The following is a 14472-nucleotide window of genomic DNA, read 5'->3' as shown; positions in this document are numbered from 1 at the left end:
CAGGCTGTCATGGGGAGGCAGGATAAGAGACCTGGGCAGCAGACCCCAGGTAAAACATTGGCATGCAGGTGCCTGACTGTGGCTATGCACTCAGGCAATACTCTGTTATTCCAAGCCCTGCTGCTTCTCACTGTGGATAGTGAATAACCCCATGGTATCAAAGGGCCTGAGTGAGAGTACAAAAGCCGACCCTGAGAACAGGTTTTGTGAGTGATTTGTTCACACTGACAGATTTATTTATTTTGTCTGCACTTGTGCTATCAAGGTCCTGGGAGAAATTCCTTCCAAAATATACTCTGACATGTACCAGTGTCCTTGTATTAGAAAATGATGCTGCTTTTTGCAGTGATTGGGACGTTAAGTGCAAATACGTATTTTATATAAATTACCTCCTGGGTGAAGCATTTATCCTCGTAAATACTTTTATTATCTTGACTCACTTTAAACACAAATTTTAATGTTGAAATACTAGAAGGAAGCTACATAATAATCAGTGGATGCATATGTAAAGCTGTTACTTTAAAACTCCCCAATTGCTTCGACTTTTTCACTATGGGCGCATGAAATTTCTTGAATTTCCATTTCATTTTCTCTAATATTTAATTTTTTTTTAAATTTGAGTTAGGAACTTTGAAGCCTCCTTTTTGCCTGCTGGACTTTTGTGTTCAAGGAACTATACAGTATAGCAGGCTGTATGCAAAAATTAAAGTCAACTAAAGGCAAAGATATCTTTTGCTTTTAGCAGTTGTTTAACATTTGTATTTTTTTTTCAGATTCTTTCCATTAAAATTAAAGGAGCTTATTCTTGAAAGATTATAAAACAAGCAAAATCTAATCAGTTTTGACGTTTGTATTTTTAAATGCTTAAGGAATATATTTTCATCTCAAAGCATTTTAGATTTATGTTTAGTTATGAATGTTTTCCCCCCTCTCTTAATGGGCTTAGCATATAAGGAATGATTTGACCCTATAAGGCAATTACCAAAAGTATTTCTAGTAGGACCTAGTTAATCAAATAATTTATTTTAAAGCCAATAAGATACACGTACGCATTCAAGTGCTATCTGTGGTATATAGTAGCAGTTTAACATGGATTTCTAAACATATCAGGATTCAAAAGCCTAAAAGTTTATATTTCTTCATTTTTTTGACACACTAGTACTAGAAATTTTTTGACACACAACTTTAGAAAGTTGCTGGAAAAGTTAAAAGCTACTAGGACTTCATAATTACTACTTAGTGTGTGTGTGTGCATGTGTGCATGTGTCTACCTTTCCTTCCCTAGATGATGAGCTTTTTGATGTACGGACAATATGTTTTATCTCTGTGTACCCATCTTGATCAGTTTTTCTCTTTAAGTACTAGTACTAGGTACTTCCCTGCCACATTGGAGTTGCTCGATAAACATTTGGTTAATCAATAAATGTATAAACAAATCAATAAATGAAAAAATATAACTCTAAAAGAGAAGAAACACATAAACATTAGCATGAAAAGCGATTGCTACTTTTACTGTGTTATTTTTTAAACATTTCCATAGAAATAAATAATTTCTTAGCATCAGTAGTATGCTATAATAGATTGTGTTACAGAGGCTATAAACTAAAACACTGAGTATTTCAAAAGGCAAGGGAAAGCCTTTAACTGGAACTCATGCCAGGGTGTTAAGTGATTAGAATAGAAGCATTATGAAGCCTTGGATTAATTATGTCTTGTTTTTTTAAAATGTTTATTTATTTTTGAGAGAAAGAGAGAGTCAGAGAATGAGTGGGGAAGAGGCAGAGAGAGAGGGAGACATAGATTCTGAAGCAGACTCCTGGCTCTGCTGTCAGCACAGAGCCCGATGAGGAGCTCGAACCCACAAACTGTGAGATCATGACCTGAGCCAAAGTCAGATGTTCAACCAACTGAGCCACCCAGGTGCCCCAGGAGTTAATTATATCTTAAAGATCACTCATGGTGGTTAAATATTTCTCCCTATATAATACCACTATAACATAGATGTAGTCTCAATCATGATACGTTGATAACAATATTAGAGCTGTTTTTCATGTGGAAGCTCCAGGAAAGAATCATCCAGTTCCCAAATTACTCCATATCTACTCCATCAGGAATCACTATTGGCTTTACCTCCAGCATTTTGGATCCAACTGCTACTCAACATCTTTATCGGAATCACTTTATTCTTGGCCACCATTAGTTCTACTGTCTAATGAGTCTCTCTGATCACCTTCCTTCCTCTTATTCTCCCCTGACCAGCCACAGTCATTTTTATAAGCTTAAGTCAGATCATACCCACTTCCTGGTTCAAATGCTCCAATGACTCTATTGCAGTAAGAATATAGTTTACCCCTTCTGACCCATCTTCATCCTTCCTTTGTGACTCTGCAGTCTCAGTCTATGTTTAATTGTCTTTGAGTGTCTCCATTTCTTTTTTCTTTTCCACATTTTTTATTTATTATTTTTTAATTTACATACAGATTTAGTTAGCATAAAATGAAATAATGATTTCAGGAGAATTCATTGATATATCGCCTACATATAACACCCAGTGCTCATCCCATCAAGTGTCATCATTAATATCCCTTGTCCATGTAGCCCATCACGCCACACAACACCCCTGTAGCAACCCTCAGTTTGTTCTCTGTATTTAAGTCTCTTATGTTTTGTCCCCTCCCTATTTTTATATTGTTTTTGCTTCCCTTCCCTTATGTTCATCTGTTTTGTGTCTTAAATTCCACATATGAATGAAGTCATATGATATTTGTTTTTCTCTAACTGACTAATTTTGCTTAGCATAATATGTTCTAGTTCCATTCACCTTGTGCACATGGCAAGAATTCATTTTTTTTGACTTCTGAATAATATTCTATTGTATATATGTCACATCTTCTTTATCCATTCATCAGTTTATAGATATTTGGGATCTTTCTATACTTTGGCTACTGTCAGTAGTGTTGCTATAAACATAGGGGTGCATGTGTCCCTTCAAAACAGCACACCTGTATCATTTGGATAAATACCTAGTACTGCAGTTTCTGGGTAATAGGGTAATTCTATTTTCAACTTTTTGAGGAACCTCCATACTGTTCTCCATAGTGGCTGCACCAGTTTGCATTCCCACCAGCATTGGAAAAGAGATCCTGTTTCTCTGCATCCTCGCTAACATCTTATATTGCCTGAGTTGTTACTTTTAGCCATTCAGACAGGTGTGAGGTGGAATCTCATTGTGGTTTTGATTTGTATTTCCCTGATGTTGAGTGATGTTGAGTATTTTTTCATATGTCTATTAGCCATCTGGATGTCTTCTATAGAAAAGTGTCTATCCATGTCTTGTGTCCATTTCTTCACTGGATTATTTGCCTTTTGGGTGTTGAGTTTGATAAGTTCTTTATAGATGTTTGATACTAACTGTTTATCTGATATGTCATTTGCAAATATCTTCTCCCTTTCTGTCGGTTGCCTTTTAGTTTTGCTGATTGTTTCCTTCACTCTGCAGAAGCTTTTTATTTTGATGATGTCCCAGTAGTTCATTTTTGATTTTGTTTCTCTTGCCTCCATAGACGTGTTGAGTAAGAAGTTGCTGTGGCCAAGATCAAAGAGGTTTTTGCCTGCTTTCTCATCGAGGATTTTGATGGCTTCCTGTCTTACGTTTAGATTTTTCATCCATTTTGAGTTTCTTTTTGTGCATGGTGTAAGAAAGTTTCCAGGTTCATTCTTCTGCATGTCACTGTAAGATTTTACCAAAACCATTTGCTGAAGAGACTGTCTTTTTCCATTGGATATTCTTTCCTGCTTTGTCAAAGATTAGTTGGACATACATTTGTGGGTCCATTTCTGGGTTCTCTATTCTGTTCCATTGATCTATGTGTTTGTTTTTGTGCCAGTACCATACTGTCTTGATGGTTACAGCTTTGTGATACATCATGAAGTCCCAAATTGTGATGCCTCCATTTTTTTTCAGGATTGCTTTGGCTGTTTGGGGTCTTTTCTAGTTCCATATAATTTTAGGATAGTCTGTTCTAGCTCTATGAAGAATGCTGGTGTTATTTTGATAGGGATTGCATTGAATGTGTAGATGGCTTTGGAAAGTATTGATATTTTAACAATATTTGTCTTTCCAATCCATGAATGTGAATTTTTTTCCATTTTTTTGTGTGTGTCTTCTTCAATTTCTTTCACAAGCTTTCTATAGTTTTCAGTATATACATTTTTCACCTCTTTAGTTAGATTTATTCCTAGGTATTTTATGTTTTTTCATGTAATTGTAAATGGGATCGATTCCTTGATTTCTGTTTCTGCTGCTTCATTATTGGTGCATAGAAATGCAACTGATTTCTGTGCATTGATTTTATATCCTGAGACTATGCTGAATTCATCGATCAGTTCTGACAGTTTTTTGGTGGAATCTCTTGGGTTTTCCACATAGAGTATCCAGTCATCTGCAAAGACTGAAAGTTTGACTTCCTCCTTGTCTATTTGGATGCCTTTTATTTCTTTGTGTTGTCTGACTGCTGAGGCTAGGACTTCCAACACTATGTAGAATAACAGTGGTGAGAATGGACGTCATGTTCCTGGCCTTAGGAGGAAAGCTCTCAGTTTTTCCCCATTGAGGATGATATTAGCTGCGGGTCTTTCGTATATGGCTTTTATGAGGTATGTTCCTTCCATCCTTACTTTCTTGAGGGTTTTTATCAAGAAAGGATGCTGTATTTTGTCAAATGTTTGGCTGCATTTATTGAGAAGATCATGTGGTTCTTATTCTTTCTTTTGTGAGTGTGATGTAGCACATTGATTAATATGCAGAACCAGACCTTCATCCCAGGTATATATCCCACTTGATCGTGGTGAATAAATCTTTTAATGTATTGTTGCATCCGGTTTGGTAGTATGTTGTTGAGAATTTTTGCATCCATGTTCACCAGCAAAATTTGTCTGTAGTTTGCCTTTTCAGTGGGGTGTTTTTCTGGTTTTGGAATCAAGGTAATGTAGAATGAGTTCAGAAATTTTCCTTCCATTTCTATTTTTTGGAACAGCTTCGAAAGAATAGGTGTTAACTCCTCTTTAAATGTTTAGTAGCATTCCTCTGGAAAACCATCCTGCCTTGGACTCTTGTTTTTTTGAAGATTTTTATTACTGATTCAATTTCTTTACTGGTTATGGGTCTGTTGAAATTTTATATTGCTTCCTGTTTCAGTTTTGGTAGTTTATATGTTTCTAGGAATTTGACCATTTCTTCCAGCTTGCCCAATTTTCTGTCACAAAATTGTTCATAATATTCTCTTATTATTGTTTGTATTTCTGCTTTGTTGGTTGTGATCTTTCCTCTTTCTTTGTGATTTTATTTACTTGGTCCTTTCCTTTGTCTTTTGATCAATCTGGCTAGGGGTTTATCAGTTTTGTTAATTCTTTCAAAGAACCAGCTCCTGGTTTCATTGGTCCATTCAACTGTTTTTTTTTTTTTTTTTTCAATAGCATTGATTTCTACTCTAGTCTTTATTATTTCCTGTCTTCTGCTGGTTTGGGGTTCTATTTGCTGTTCTTTTTCTAGCTCTTTAAGGTGTAAGGTTAGGTTGCGTATCGGAGATCTTCCTTCCTTCTTTAGGAAGGTCTGTATTGCTGTATACTTCCCTCTTATGACCACCTTTGCTGCATCCCAGAGGTTTTGGACTGTCATGTCATCATTTTCACTGGCTTCCATATACTTTTTAATTTCTTTCTTAATTTCTTGGTAAACCTATATATTCTTAGTAGGATGTTCTTTAATCTCCAAGTATTAGTGGTTTTCCAAATTTTTTCTTGTGGTTGATTTTGAGTCATAGCATTGTGGTCTCAAAATATGCATAGTATGATCTTGATCCTTTTGTACTTGTTGACGACTGATATGTGTCCCAGTATTTGATCTATTCTGGAGGATGTTCCCTTTGCACTTGAGAAGAATGTGTATTCTGTTTCTTTCAGATGAAATGTTCTGAATATACCTGTTAAGTCCATCTGGTCCTATGTGTCATTCAAAGCTGTTGTTTACTTGTTGGTTTTGTGCTTAGATGATCTGTTCATTGTTGTAAGTGGGGTATTGAAATTCCCTAATATTATGGTATTATTATCAATGAGTTTCTTTATGTTTGTGATTAAATTGATTTATACATTTGAGTTTTCCACGTTGGGGCATAAATATTTATATTTGTTAGATCTTCTTGGTGGATAGACCCCTTAATTATGATATAATGCCCTTCTTCATCTCTTGTTACAGTCTTTATTTTATTTTTTAAATTATTTAAATTATTATAATGCTTATTTTTGAGAGAGAGAGAGAGAGAGAGAGAGAGAGAGAGAGAGAGAGAGAGAGAATGTGAGTAGGGGAAGGGGAGAGAGAGGGAGACACAGAATCTGAAGCAGGCTACAGGCTCTGAGCTGTCACCACAGAGCCTGACACAGGGCGTAAACTCACAAACCATGAGATCATGACCTGAGCTGAAGTCAGATGCTTAACTGACTAAGGCACCCAGGTGCCTCCACTCTTTCTTTTAAAATCTAGATTGTCTGGGGCGCCTGGGTGGCTCAGTCGGTTAAGCATCCGACTTCGGCTCAGGTCATTATCTCACGGTCTGTGAGTTCGAGCCCCGCGTCGGGCTCTGTGCTGACAGCTCAGAGCCTGGAGCCTGCTTCAGATTCTGTGTCTCCCTCTCTCTCTGACCCTCCCCCGTTCATGTTCTGTCTCTCTCTGTCTCAAAAATAAATAAAACATTAAAAAAAATTTAAAATCTAGATTGTCTGATAAGTATGTCTACTTTGGGTTTCTTTTGGTGACCATTATCCTTGAGAGATGGTTGTCCATCCCCTTACTTTCAATCTGAAGGTGGCTGTAGGTCTAAAATACATGTCTTGTGAACAGCATATAGATGGATCTTGTTTTCTTATCCATTGTGTTACCCTATGTCTTTTGATTGGGGCATTTAGTCCATTGACATTTAGAATGAGTACTGAAAGATATGAATTTATTGCCATTATGTTGCCTGTAGAGTTGGAGTTTCTGGTGGTATTCTCTGATCCTTTCTAGTCTTTGTAGCTTTTGGTCTTTTTTGTTTTGTTTCATGTTTTCTCCCCTCAGAGAGTCCCCCTAAAATTTCTTGCAGAGCTGCTTTAGTGGTCATGAACTCCTTTAGTTTTTGTTTGTCTGAGAAACTCTTTCTCTCTCCTTGTATTTTGAATGACAGTCTTGCTGGATAAAAAATTCTTGGCTGTATATTTTTCCGATTCAGCACGTTGAACATATCCTACCTGCCACTCCTTTCTGGCCTGCCAAGTTTCTGTGGATAGGTTTGCTAAGAATCTGATATGTCTTCCCTTATAAGTTAAAGAATTTTTTCCCTTGCTCCTTTCATAATTCTTTCCTTGTCTGTGTATTTTGTGAATTTGACTATGATACACCTTGTTGATGGTCTGTTTTTGTTGAATTTAACGGGAGTTTTCTGTGCTTGGATTTTGATGTTTGTGCCTTTCCCCAGATTAGTAAAGTTGTTCACTATAATTTGCTCACATAAACCTTCTACCCCTTTTTCTCTTTCTTTATCTTCTGGGACTCCTATGATTTGGATGTTGTTCCTTTTTAATAAGTCACTGAGTTCTCTAATCCTTGTATTATCCTCTTTTGCTTTAGTTTCCCTCTTTTTTTCTACTTTGTTATTCTCCATAATTTTGTCTTCTATATTGATGATTCTCTGCTCTGTTTCAGCCATCCTTGCCCTGTGGCATCCATTTGAGATTGCATCTTGGTTATAGTATTTTTAATTTCATCCTAACTAGATTTACTTCTTTTATCTCTACACAAAGAGATTCTATGCTTTTTTTCAACCCAAGCTAGCATTCCTATTATTGTTATTCTAAATTCTAGTTCATACATTTTGCTTATATCTGTGTTGATAAAGCCCCTGGCTGTCATTTATTCTTGTTCTCTCTTTTGGGGTAAATTCCTTCATTATGTCATTTTTGAGGAAGAAAAAGAATAAAATGAAAAACAAAAAAATTAAAAACAACAGAAAATATCAAATAGAGGAAGCTAGATCCTAGGTGTGATTTGGTCTGGTTGTTGAAAGAAGCTTGAAAGAATAGATAAAAAAAGGAAGGAAAAGAAAAAAAAATTAGGAAAAAGTTTAAAAATTAAAAAATGTATACAGTAAAACAGAATAAAATGAAATGAATAAAGTGAAGTAGAGTTAAAAAATTACAAAAAATAAAAACATAGTAAAAAGTATTAAAAATTTAAAAAAAAATTTTTTTTTTTAACATTTATTTATTTTTGGGACAGAGAGAGACAGAGCATGAACGGGGGAGGGGCAGAGAGAGAGGGAGACACAGAATCGGAAACAGGCTCCAGGCTCTGAGCCATCAGCCCAGAGCCTGACGTGGGGCTCGAACTCACGCACCGCGAGATCGTGACCTGGCTGAAGTCGGACGCTTAACTGACTGCGCCACCCAGGCGCCCCTTAAAAATTTTTTTTAAATGGAAAATAAAAATAATTTTTTCTCTTTCTGTATCCAAGACAAAGAAAAGAAAGGAGGGAAAGAAAATAAAAAAAATTCAACAACAACAAAAAAGGAAAAACAAAAACAATTTAAACAAAAGCAAAAAAAAAAAGACAAAAAAAAATCCCGAGTAGATAGACTAGCAAACAGAATGAAACCTGAATTAAATGACATCCAGCTTCCCCTAGGACTCAAACTATGAAGCACTTTATAGTCCATACACTACGTAGGTAGAGAGACTTGTGGTGATCCTTGAGGGTGTATGCTTGGTGGGTGCAGCTGGGTGGGGCTTGGTGTAATGGCTCTGTTCTTCACTATGTGGGACTGTTTAGCTTACTGGGGTAGATCAGTATTGTGTACATGCACATGTATGCCTTGCATAGGAGAAGTGAAAATGGTTTCACTCATCTTCCTAGTCTCTGGTACAGGACCTCTGTACTCTCACTGACTGGCAGTCAATCATGCCTCCTTTGTCTCTACCTTCCACCCACTCCCTGCCTATACACTGTCCATGTCCAAGATGTCAACTTGGCAGTTAACACCTCCCTCCTGAATTTTATCTCAGATGGGGCTGTGTTTCCAAACCCCTCACTTCTGAGAACCCTGTGACTTGGACCCACTCCAAGGGTCTCATGGAGCAATGGTCGGGTGCTGGCTTGCCCCAGAGAATGTTTCTGCAATCACACTGTGACAGAGGTTCAGAAATTATGGCAAATAACAATGCACAACTGGCACCAGGTTTCACTGCACCCTAGAGTCTTTGTTTCAATACCAGCAAACATGGCTGTTCTCCAGGGTCCACTGGGACCTTTGTGTGTGGGGAAGCTGTATGGCCTCTACCAAATGCCCTACAAGTAAAGGAATCTCTTTTCCCCATGTGGACCACAGACCCCACTGCCTACTCCTGGGGATTCACCCTTCCTTCCCACTGGAGCACTGCCAGGTATTGAGCTCCAGAATTTCCGCTCTGTACTCCCCGTTTCTAGAGTCCTAATGGTATTGAAAACCTTTCCTGGGGCGCCTGGGTGGCGCAGTCGGTTAAGCGTCCGGCTTCAGCCAGGTCACGATCTCGCGGTCCGTGAGTTCGAGCCCCGCGTCGGGCTCTGGGCTGATGGCTCAGAGCCTGGAGCCTGTTTCCGATTCTGTGTCTCCCTCTCTCTCTGCCCCTCCCCCGTTCATGCTCTGTCTCTCTCTGTCCCAAAAATAAATAAACGTGGAAAAAAAAAATTAAAAAAAAAAAAAGAAAACCTTTCCTTTCTCCCCATCAGTGGTTTTGAGGAACAGATTTCTTATTCACTCCCTTGTGAGTATTTTTACACTTTTGCTCTTTCTACAGTTACTTTTGGGGTGAGTGCTTTTTTGTCACACTCTCCCCTCCTTTCTCTGTTTTCTCTCTGCAAAAAACAGCTCCCTACCCTCCACAGCTTTCTCTCCCCCAGTTCACCTCTCAAGTTATGCAGATTGTTGTGTTAATCCTCAGATCATTTTCCTAGATGTGCAAAATGGTTTGTTGCTGATCTAGCTGCATTTCAGGGACAAGAGAAGCTGAGTACTTCCATGCTGCTCGGCCTTCTGGGCCCCTCAAATCAGTGTCTCCATATCTAACTACCTTAGCTACGTGAACCTCCCATCTAGTCACATTTCCTTGTTTATTTTTTTCATGGCATTTCTTGCTATCAGGATATAAATGACTGGGTGACTGTTTTCTTTGTTGGTTAGGATGTAGACCTATTAAGGACATGGACATTCTTGGACTGGTGGGCAAGGGGGGTCCTCTGCTACAATTCCTGTGCTTAAAACGGTGCCAAGAAAACTTCCTCTATGAATATTTACACTTGAGACCTTGACCTCTTGAGAGTTATTTATTTATTTTTATTATTATTATTATTTTTTTTTAATTTACATCCAAGTTAGTTTGCATATAGTGCAATGATGATTTCAGGAGTAGAATCCAGTGATTCATCCCCTACATATAACACCCAGTCCCCATCCCAACAAGTGTCTTCGTTAATGCCCCTTATCCATTTAGCCCAGTCCCCCACTGACAACCTCTCCAGCAATCCTCAGTTTGTTCTCTATATTTAAGAGTTGACAGTTATTTTTTAAAGTCAGTCGCATATACTATGCTTTTTGGTCATTGATGGACAAAGACAAGATTTTTTTAAAGACCTAGGCTCCTATCCATATTTATTCTTCACTTTTTCACAGACAAATGGATTAGTCTTTTTGACCTTAGCCTTTCATGTAAGATAACTACACACTTCAGAGAAATATCTTGAGAATGGAGGCAGAACTGAGTATCAAAGAGTCAAGTAACTTGTTTGAGGTTTTAAGGCTAAGAGCAGGTACTATTGAGTCTTTATTTGTTATTCTTCTATTTATTATGGTTTGTTATAAAGAAATGCCAATTATAGGGGCGCCTGGGTGGCTCAGTTGGTTGTTAGCTGTGCTGACAGCTCAGAGCCTGGAGCCTGCTTTTGGTTCTGGGTCTTCCTCTCTCTGCACCTTCCCTGCTCATGCTCAGTCTCTCTCTGATTCTCAAAAAATAAATAAATGTTAATAAAAAATTTAAAAAAAGAAATAAAAAAAGAAATTCCAATTATAAACTTTGGTATCTTCAATATCTATCATTTTACTCCAAAGCACATTATTACTACGTATTTTGTTTTGTGCAATATTTTATTTATTTATTTATTTATTTATTTATTTATTTATTTAATTTATTTTTAAAAGATTTTATTTTCAAGTAATCTCTACACTCAGTGTGGGCCTTGAATTTACAAACTTGAGCTCAAGAGTCACATGGTCTACCAACTGAGCCAGTCAGGCACCCTTGTGTGATACTCTTAAAAATCTCCCTTTCCTTTTCTTAACTGTGTTCTTATTTGTGTTTATTCTTCTTATTGCTTCTGATGATATAATAGATTTTTCGATATCATTTATTTCTGTGTACACTTCTAGTCATCTTTTAACATATCTTTTAAAACTCATGTTGGTTCTTTCTTTAAGAAATCTCCTGTGACTCCATCCTCACTCCCCATAACACTAGACTAGGTAGGTCTTATGTTTACTTCTTGTGAATACTCCCATTATTGCCCCCAAATTATCTGTTTCTATGTTTTACCTCTACACTAGATTGTTACCTACTTGAAAGCAAGAACTATTTTTAAAATTCATCTTTATTTCTCCAGCATGTGGTGCTTAATATTGGAATACTGTTTGGAAGGGGGAAAAAATGCATCAGTACAAATAACTTGGAGCTTATGCCTTCCATAATGACAGAGGCATGCAAATATAAAGAATCACTAAGGGGTGCCTGGGTGGTTCTGTCAGCTAAGCATCTAACTGGCTCAGGTCATGATCTCATGGTTCATGAGTGTGAGCCCCGCATCGGGCTCACTGCTGTCAGTGCAGAGCCTCTGTCTTCCTCTCTCTCTGCCCCTCCCTGGCTCCTATGCTCTCTCAAAAATAAACATTAAAAAAAAGAAAAAGAATCACTAGCCTTACATAGAATAATACCTGACGATGAAATTAAAGGGAATGTTTAGATTTATTAAGAAAATGACAAGATTAATGATCATGATAATTTTTAAATATGAAGTTACTATTGAGGCTTATGTGGAATAGTGGAATATTATGGTTAAAGAGGAACTTAAATATCATTGAGTCCAGTATCCCTTTTGATGCTTGAATGAAGAGAAAACAGTCTTTGAAAGTTAAGACTTGAACAAGGTTGCTCAGCTCATAAGTGTTTAAGTCCTTGTTAAGAGCTGGGTCTGACATGGTTTTTCAAAAAGTTTGATTTATTTATTTTGAGAGAATGAGAGAGACAGAGAGACAGAAAGAGAGGAGAGAGAGAGACAGAGAGAGAATCCCAAGCAGGTTCTGTGCTGTCAGTGCAGAGCCCAACACTATATGGGTCCTGAACTCATGAAATGTAAGATCATGACCTGAGCCAAAATCAAGAGTCAGCAGCTTAACTGACTGAGCCACTCAAGGCACTCTGATTTTTTCACACCATTCACTACTCTAGCTGTCTGGACAATGTTAATTTTAGAAATTCTTTTCCATTCCTTTCTGTAGCCCTCAGCCACAGTGAGGCAACTCACATGTCCAGTGATTTCAGAATCCTTCCTTTTGATACTGATTTTATGAATAAAGACAGAATGGTTTCATTGAAACCATCCATCATTAAAATGCTGTAGTATTTAGATAAGCATTTTTTAAGCAAGAAAAGAGTCCTTTTCATATTTGATGTCTTAAGAAAGGCTCCGATACCTAACAAAGCACCTACCTAGCACATATAGTATTTGCTTAAAAATAATTATTGTATAACTTTAAATGTTATTTATTTATTTATGTATTTATTTATGTATTTATTTATTTTGAGAGAGAGAGAGAGAGAGAGAGAGAGAGGGAGGGAGAGAGAGAGAGGATGAGAAGGGAGGGGCAGAGAGAGAGAGGGAGAAAAAGAATCCCAAACAAGCCCTGTGTCACCACAGAGCTTGAGGCAGCGCTCCATGGCACAAACCATAAGGTCGAAATTAAGAGTCAGATGCCTAACCAATGAGCCACCCAGGCAGGCACCCCAATAATTGTATAACTTTAAAGGCAGCATTGATGTAATGGTTGATATCATTTTGCAGGTGAGATTTCTTAAATTTCAGCAAATTTATTATATATATTTTAGTTCAGAGATAGAAACAGATCCAAAGAGATGTTTGACATTTAGTATTTTTCTCTGTGCTCTTCTTATAAATGGTAATATTCTGACATCTTTTCAGTTTTGTGGTACTGCAATATAATGTTTATTATTTACATATGAAAGGTGTTTTCTTGTTGCAACCAAATGAACCATTATTGTTTAGAAATAAAATTAGTTTTGGTATTTCTAATTTTTTTATATCATTATATCTCTTTCCAGAGCTAAATTGTTAGTTTGATAACAATTTCCTACATTGGAACAGTATTATCATCGTTGTACATGTTAATGAAATCAGCTTTGTAGAAACCATTTTTGAATATCAAGGGATTTTTATAGAAATATTCTTTGACCCACTATACCATTTTTTACCTACTTGCTTTTCAATACTAGCTAATCACAAGCAAGGTTTGGCTCTCAAAATCCCAGTCATTTTTGGAGCAACTTTTGATGAGTTAAATCGTATGACAACTATACAATACTATACATTGTAATTATGCTAATAAAGTGTTATTAGACTGCAGGCTATAAAAATTATATTCATAAATGTCGATAAGTGCAAATGGGGGTAGTAAAATGCCTAACTGTATACAGAATCTCTAACAGCTGCGGACTTGATCTTATGTATTGTAATCTACGGCCAACAGGTGGCAGCAGTTCCCAGAAGGTTCTCACTGGAGAGCATGTAAAATCATAATATATATACATATATATATATATAAATATGTGTATATATATATATATATATAATTCTTTACTAGGGCTGTATAAAATACAATGTATTTAAACTGATTGATGGACAACTCTGTTGTTTTAGAAACAGAATTACTTTATTCAATTACATTTAGAATTATATGTATAATATACATTTATTTATTATACTATGTTGAAATATATATAATACACCAATAACTAATTTCCTTTTTGTTGAAGGAGGTTGGAAAGTAATGATGCGTTTAGTACATTAACTCTTCTAATTCTTTATCCCTGCGGATATTTTAAAGAAATGACTCTACTGATTTTTTAAAGATTTCCATTTGGCTATAACATAGGAGTGGATTTTAGTTGTCATTTAGAAATATGGCATACCACAATTGCAGAAGTTTATAAAATTCAGAATCAGATGTACTGACAGTACTGTGTTTTAAAGTTCTGCCCGTATGTTCTCCTTTATTAAAGGGAGTGTCTTTGTGTACTTTGTTCTGCCCTTATGAATGTATGCCCATATATTCATTGATTAGTTG

The sequence above is a fragment of the Lynx canadensis genome, chromosome A2 (genome assembly GCF_007474595.2).
Source record: "Lynx canadensis isolate LIC74 chromosome A2, mLynCan4.pri.v2, whole genome shotgun sequence".
Lineage (NCBI taxonomy): Eukaryota > Metazoa > Chordata > Mammalia > Carnivora > Felidae > Lynx > Lynx canadensis.
Note: the sequence above shows the minus strand (reverse complement) of the source record.